We start from the raw sequence: 7,799 nt of genomic DNA, 5'->3' as shown, positions 1-7,799 counted from the left end.
TTTTGGTTTTGAAAATCGTTTTGATTTGAAAAATAAGACCAAAAAACATAGAGAAAAATCTGAAGCGATTTAAGTATCTTACAATTCTCACGTTTGGAATTGAGCATTCGCTTTAGCTTTTGGCTTAAAAGAAAATTAACTAAGCATGACCAAAGTCATACTTAGCATATTTGAAAACAAAATTTTAAAAGAAAATAAAGAAAGTATGCGAAATTAGCTAAGCATGACCAAAGTCATACTTAGCATATTTGAAAACAAAATTTTAAAAGAAAATAAAGAAAGTATGCGAAAAATATAGAGAAAGCTAGAGAGGAAAAAAAAGATTTAATTCTCAGATGTGAGAGATGTGTTTCTAGGCTTACCCCGATAGAGTATTTATAGCCTTCAAATTCTTAAAAACAAGCTAAAGATAATTCCTAAATATCTTAAATCCTAATTAAAATACTTAAAACTATTTAAACTAAAATTCCTAAAACAAAGATAAGATAAAATATAATAAAAGTAATATCATAAATCCTAATTAAAATACTTAAAACTATTTAAACTAAAATTCCTAAAGATAAAATTAAAATAATATCCTAAAACATGAGTTTAATTCAAATCCGAATTGCATAAACGTGCGGTTGATCTATTCGTTCTTCTAGAAGCGCTGACTGGATCTTCTAGAAACTACCACGTCAAACCGTGTCATGCCCAGAGTCATGCCCATATCTCCAGCCGTGACCAAATAATAAAAAAATTGCAGAATGCGCCTGTTTTACTACTAATTCTGGAGAGTAAGACCCTGCACGAAAATAAGCATAACAAAATTAAATTAACAACAATAAATCTATAAGATCTAAGAATTAACGAGCAAATATTACCGATTCAGAACACTCGTCACCTTGCTTGCCATAGTGTATTCTTAGTTAAACTAGATGACAAATAAGAAATAGTAGGTGGAGAATGTGAAGACTTAAAAGGCTGAAAGATGTAGAGACCACCACTCATTCTACCAATCCCCTTCATCTCTCCATTGCAAAGGTCCAACAGTAGGCAAAATTTTGGATAGAAAATGACAGAAATGTTTAGATCTTTGGTTAGCTGAGAGATGGAAAGAAAATTATAACAAAAGTTAGCCACGTGGAAAACATCTTTCAAGGTTATGAAGGGGATAATACAAAGGATCCTTTGTGAGAAATCTTAGTTGAACTACCATTTGGTAATTGAACGAACAAATGAGAGTCACATGAAACTGGAGAATTCAAGCATTGCAAGTCAAAATCATATGGTCAGTTGCACCTGTATCAAGAACCCAACATTAATTGAGTTGATTCTATTCAGAAACCGCACCTGCTATGTGTGCAACATGCATCGTTAAATCTTTGCCAAGCAGATCAAGTATCTGCTGATATTGTGTATGTGGAAAATGAGGCGCCTAAACCGAAATCGAGGGCTGCGTAACAACCAACTTTCCAGAAGACAACGCATCTAATGAATCTACACTATTTGCTGCAATCTTGTTCTTCTTGGTAAACTTAAAATCATGTGGATAGCCAATAAGCTTGTAACAACAATCTTTCTTGTGACCCTTGATATGACAATGATCACATGTTCCTTGAAACCGTTTCTTCGAAGAAGTTCCAGAAAATAAGGTAGTTGGTTCTTGAAGCAGTGAATTAGCATTTGAGTTTCTGTGTTGCCCTTCTTCTTGAACCAATATCGAATAAGCTTAGTTGATCGACGGCAGAGGTACTAACAATAAGATTTGACTACGTACCATGAGTAGGAATCATTCAAGCCCATAAGAAATTGATACAAACATTGACGATTAACATGATCAACATTAGATCGAGATACTTCACAATCGCACCGAGCCAACACTAAAGCATCATATTCATCCCAAAATAACCTTAACTTAGTGAAATAGACTGAAATGGAACTCGTACCTTGCAGATAAGAAGCAGTTTCTCTGTGAAGAAAAAAACACTTTAAAAAACATTCGAGAACCATCAACTTTATCAAATTGTTCTTTTAGATCTTTCCAGACCAAGGCAGCACTTGAAGCAAACACTATTCCAGCATATAACTCTTGACTGACTGTGATTAGAATCCATGAATGCACTATAGCGTTACACCTATCCCATTGAGCAACAAGATTTTATGGAAGGCCAACTCGAGTACAAGAACCATCTACATGACTCATTTTGTTCTTCCCCGTCAAGGCCATCTTCACTGTGCGACTCCATAAACTGTAGTTTTCAATAAAATTAAATTCATATATCAAATTGAACAATAAAATTAAATTTAAATATCGAAATATATATTTACCCAAAAAAATCGAACAGTGCTTTTAGTAGCAGGCCCAAACGTCAAGGCATGTTTGTCTAGCCCGACTTTAGCCTAACTTCAGCAAGCATAAAAGCTTGCTTGGGCTGGAGTAAAATAATTTTATAAAACCAACCAGGGAATCGAAAACGCGATATTGTTTAGACGAATATGCCCAATCTGGATTCCAAACACCCGAGGCCTCAACAACCATGCGATTGATGTCAACGGTCAATAACAGCGGATATTTTTGTCCACGCAGGATCAACGGTCCACAATAACCAAATACTTATTAATTATTTTTTTTAATCAAGCTCCTTCCATGTGTTTCGTTAACAACGAAGAGTTCTCTCATTTTCCTCTCCATTTTCTCGGGAAAAAAGAAAGCAAAGAAGCATGGGAAAAGGCCCTGGTCTCTACACCGATATAGGCAAAAAGGCTAGAGGTCAAATTAGGATTACTTGTTTCTTAGTTTATCTTCAAAAAAAAATTTAAGTTTTACTGATTTTTTTTTTTTTAATTTAGATCTTCTTTACAAGGATTACCAGGCCGACCACAAGTTCACTGTCACTACATACACTTCCAATGGAGTTGTGAGTTTCTCTATTTTTGTTTTTTTTCTTGGTTATTTAAATATTGCTTCATTTTTCATCTTATTTAGTGAAGCTTCTGCTATTATTTTAATTTATGTTCCTTGTGTGAATGAACTCATATTTGAATTTTCTCAGTATTGATCTCTCTTCTTTATATCGATCATTAATCTATCAAGTTTGTTGAAAATATGTGTAGCAATTTCAGCATATTATGAACTTAATATTGTTTTTTTTATGGGTGGGGGGTGGGGTGGTCTAGTAATCTAGTTATACAATTCATATAATTTCTTTGAATTTGTTTGCAGTAATGCATGATTTTGTGATTGATATAGAGATTTATGGTTTTAGGTCATTGTTTCTTTTTTATCTCCCAGTTTCTTATGTAATTTATATTCATATTCTTCAATTTGATAAATATTTAGGCAATCACATCAACTGGAACTAAAAAAGGTGAATTGCTGTTGGGTGATATAAGCACGGAGCTGAAAAACAAGAACATCACAACCAATGTGATGTGAAAGTTGACACTAATTCTAAGGTAAGTTGTTAATTTTTCTCAATTTGATAAATCCTTAATTTCGAAGGCCGTACTGGTATAATCACCGAATGCCATCTCATTATGATTAATACAAAGTTAGGGAATGTTTTTTCTTGGTAAAGTTTTTTAGTCACTTTTCATGGTTAATTTACCACTTAAATATGGTCTAATTGTTAATTTTTTGTGGTTTTCTGTTTATTTTGTAGCTTTTTACCACTATTACTGTTGATGAACCTGCGCCGGGTTTGAAGACGATCTTTAGTTGCATTGTCCCTGATCAAAGGTCTGGCAAGGTAATGGAGTCTTCCTTACTCTTGTACTTAAGCTTTATGTTCTTGATACCAATATTTTCAGCATCGTGGTTTAACGAATGTGGTGCAGCTTTGTTTTCTCCTTCCCTTGTGTAAACTTATTTGGTTTCATGAGTACATGACAAAGTCTTTATTGTTGTTGTAACAGGTGGAACTGCAATACCAACATGAATATGCTGGCATAAGCACTAGCATTGGTTTGACTGCAAGTCCCCTCGTTAACTTCTCTGGTGTGGTAGGGAACAATTTTGTCACCATTGGAACTGATCTCTCATTTGACACTGCCAGTGGAAACTTTACAAAACTGAATGCTGGGTTGAATTTCACCCATTCCGACCTCATTGCTTCCTTGGAATTGTAAGTTCTTTCAGCAGAGCTGGGGATAGCCTTTAGGTTTATATATTTTCTTGTGCACTCTATATATATTTCTCTTATATGGAACTTAGATTGAATTGCTTTATGTGATTGTGGTAATTAATTAATTGAACATATTGGTTCGGAAGCATGAAAAATTACCTAGAATTATCTGCCTGAGTGGATTCTTTTATTTCTACTTGACATGTTTCTGATTTTAATCAGGTATTTTGATGATACACTACAGGAATGATAGAGGCGACACTCTTAATGCTTCCTACTACCACATAGTTAGCCCGTTGACTAACACGGCAGTTGGTGCGGAGCTGACCCATAGCTTTTCAAGTAATGAGAACACTCTTACAATCGGTACCCAGCATGCTCTTGACCCGTTGACCACAGTGAAGGCTCGTGTGAATAACTTTGGCAGAGCAAGTGCTCTGATCCAGCATGAATGGCGCCCAAGATCACTCATCACAATATCCGGAGAGGTGGACACCGCAGCAATTGAAAAGAGTGCCAAAGTTGGTCTGGCATTGGCACTCAAGCCCTAGGCAAAGGCAATTATTGTTGTGCCCAGGAAGGCAGACAGACAGACAGAAGGGGCGGCCTTTATTTTGATTGGTTTGGGACTAATGTACTTCCATGGATGGTAATAATTGTGATCGGTAAACTGAAATTAGTGAAATTCTGTTGAACAAGTTTCTTGTTGTCTATTCATTTGTGAAATTGAAGTGTTGCTTAAATTTTATTAGCTCAATAATCTTAAAGGCGATTAGTCATCTCATTGCTAGATTTCAATTCAACCATTTTTGCTTAGACGTGTTACTGATTTGTTTGATCCAATCAAAATGAATTAACCCTTGCTAACATTTTCCAGGTCATGCTGTAAACTAAGAAATGGGCGTACATACCACTGTAATTGCATGAGCTGAATGTTTAGCAGGTTGACAATTAACACACATCCAACATAATCGGACAGAAATGAGAGTTACTATACCTTTGTAACAGTGTTTCAGCTTGTCTTCTCTGCTCTTCCATTCACTATCATAGACGCCTTTTGGTGGATCAATCTTCTCTTTCTCCAAGCTCTCATCATTCTCATCCATTACAGCACCACCATGACTCACTTCCTCTCTTGCCACTGAATTTCTCTCACATTATTCTTCGGGCGTTAGGTCCATTAATTTGAGTTTACGTTTTTGATCTGCTAAAGCCCATTCCTTATTAGCTAACTTGATAGCAGTTTCCTTGAGCCCATTCCAAAAAAACGATGACGTTTGCAGCCCAATCTTTTGTGATTTTCCTTTTCCTTTGGGCCTAAATGACTTGCTTTCAATCCCGGGGAGTTAAATACTCCATGATTTGTCTTTCGAAATTAAACTTAAGGTTAATTACGAATTTCATCCATTTACTATATGAAATAAGAAACATTGTCCCTATACTTTAATTTCTTATAATTTCATTCTATACTTTATGAGAACTGAAAAGTTAACCCCTTTCTTTTTTTGTTTGAAAAAGTCAGTTTGTTGACAAACAAATAGACTTGAGTTGTTTATTTCTACTAATATGTAGCATAGAAATTATTGAATTGTTTTTTTTTGTTGTTTTTTTGCATATAAATTATATGAATATTTATTTTTTGTTCAAAGATAGACATCAAGGTTAAAAATTGTTACCCAATTGGATTAAATTTTTATTTTTTAAAAGTATAATAATTAAATTCTAACAAACTAAATTATGAAAGTTAAACTTTTTTTTAAAATTTTTCATAAAATAAATGAATAAAATTCATAACAGTATTTAATTGAAGTCCCATTTTATTAAATTTTTATATTTTCTTTTAAATCTAATGAATAATTTTGATTTTAATAAACACAATCAAATTTTGAATGGAGAAAAACCTTGTGTATATTAGAATTTGAATCATGAATTTATTTAATTTATAATTTAAAGAATTGTACAATTCAATTAAAATAAAGGATATGATACGTGCAAAATTAATAAATTTTATATTAATTAACATTCATTGGATTAATAGAAATCAATAGCTGGAATTATATTTAACTCTTTTTCTTTTTTAAACCTGTAACTATCTCTTCGCTTTGATTGTCTGTACATTTTCAAGTCGTAAATATAATCTAATGATTTTAAATATAATTTCAGTAATCATGATCTATATCATTCTAGTGATTGTAAATCACGGTCAAACTCATTAATTTTACATTTTGTAAATGAATTATAACTTATAAATTGTGGATTTTGAGGGGTTTGAGGTTCTTTTGTGAGATTTTAGAAAACTTGAGGATTTTTTTAAAATAATTTTTTAAAAATATAATCGTAACATGTATTATATAACAGACTTTTTTTAATGGCCGTAACATATAAACACTTAAAAAATGTAACATTAGAAACATTAGACGTCTGTTTTAAATGAAAGTTTTTCTAAACATATAAATTTATCTTATGTTATAATTTAGACATTTATTTTTGTATTAGATCTTTAATCAATTGCATAAACCAATTAAATTAGGATTTGATTTTAAATAAACTGAGATATTTGAGAAGCTAATTTTTGAGCTAATTAAGAATTTGGTATTATGTTATTAGTTCATATATTATATATGAGTTGTTGATATGATATTTGTACTCTGACTTTGTCATTCATATAATAGTTTTTTGAATTAAGGAATTTCAGTTATGACTCATAGAATAACGATTAAAGTTTAGATTTGATTTAAAAATAGTTAAATTAGAAAAAATAATGAGCAAATTTATAATTTAAGTACAATGTTAAGATTAATAACGACTATCATTTAAAATTTTGGAACTTAAAAATATAAAAAAAACATGTGAATTAAAGTTAATTTAAAATATGAGAGTAGCATATGATAATATGAATGGATTTAAGTGCGGGTGCAGGCCAGGATTAACAACACCAATTTGTCATAACTTCACTTTTAAATGATGAAAACAGGGTTGTAAGTACCCAAACTATTATTATTGGGAATGACAAGGGGAGTTGGTGAAGAAAAAGGAATAAAAGAAATGAAGCCATTCCCGGCAAGAGGAGGGAGAAAAATGAAAAGGGGCCATTCTAGAGGTTATTGGAACAAAAAAAAAACCAGAGAGAAAGGGGCTCTGATTCGAAAAAGTGTAAGAGAGGCCCTCGATTCGAACTAAAAATAGATTGCAGGGAATTTTCTCCTCATTTTTCTCAAGAAATCAATACAAGCAAAATATTATATTTCTAAGGTATTTTTTATGTTTTTCCAGCATATTCGAATAAAAACAAAATTAGAGAATAAGAGAATCGAAAGTTTGTTTACCTGAGAGATGTGTAGATCGCCGGTTTTGGGAAGGTTTGGCCCTCGGTCGAGGATATAAGGTCGAGAGGGGTGTAGCCTTTAATATTCGGGTCGTTTAGGTTTCGGGGTAGAGAAGAAATAGAAGCTTTTCGTTTCATCTAGGGACAATGGAGCCTCCTCGGTGGTGGCAATCAGCGTTTGGAGTGGTAAATGGCCACCAACACGTGGTGGCCGGTGTTGTTTGTGAGAGCTTCATTCTCTCGGCCGCAAGTGGAAAGCAAGGAGAGAGTTAGGGTTAAGTGCATCGGGCATGAGTGATTTTGGAAGGGGATGAGTGTTGATATTTAACGATTTTCGGGTCAATCACGCTAAGGTCCCTATACCTTTA

The 7,799-nt window shown here is 33.1% G+C and overlaps 1 pseudogene; it reads left to right on the top strand.

The window, feature by feature from the left end:
- The first annotated feature begins 2,652 nt into the window (after positions 1-2,652).
- LOC120187439 lies at positions 2,653-4,852 on the top strand (annotated as a pseudogene).
- The last annotated feature ends 2,947 nt before the right edge of the window (positions 4,853-7,799 follow it).

This window comes from Hibiscus syriacus, unplaced genomic scaffold (assembly GCF_006381635.1).
Source record: "Hibiscus syriacus cultivar Baekdansim isolate YM2019G1 unplaced genomic scaffold, ASM638163v2 tig00113725_pilon, whole genome shotgun sequence".
NCBI lineage: Eukaryota > Viridiplantae > Streptophyta > Magnoliopsida > Malvales > Malvaceae > Hibiscus > Hibiscus syriacus.
The sequence above is the reverse complement of the archived record's forward strand: the minus strand, read 5'-3'. Positions and strand labels throughout refer to the sequence as shown.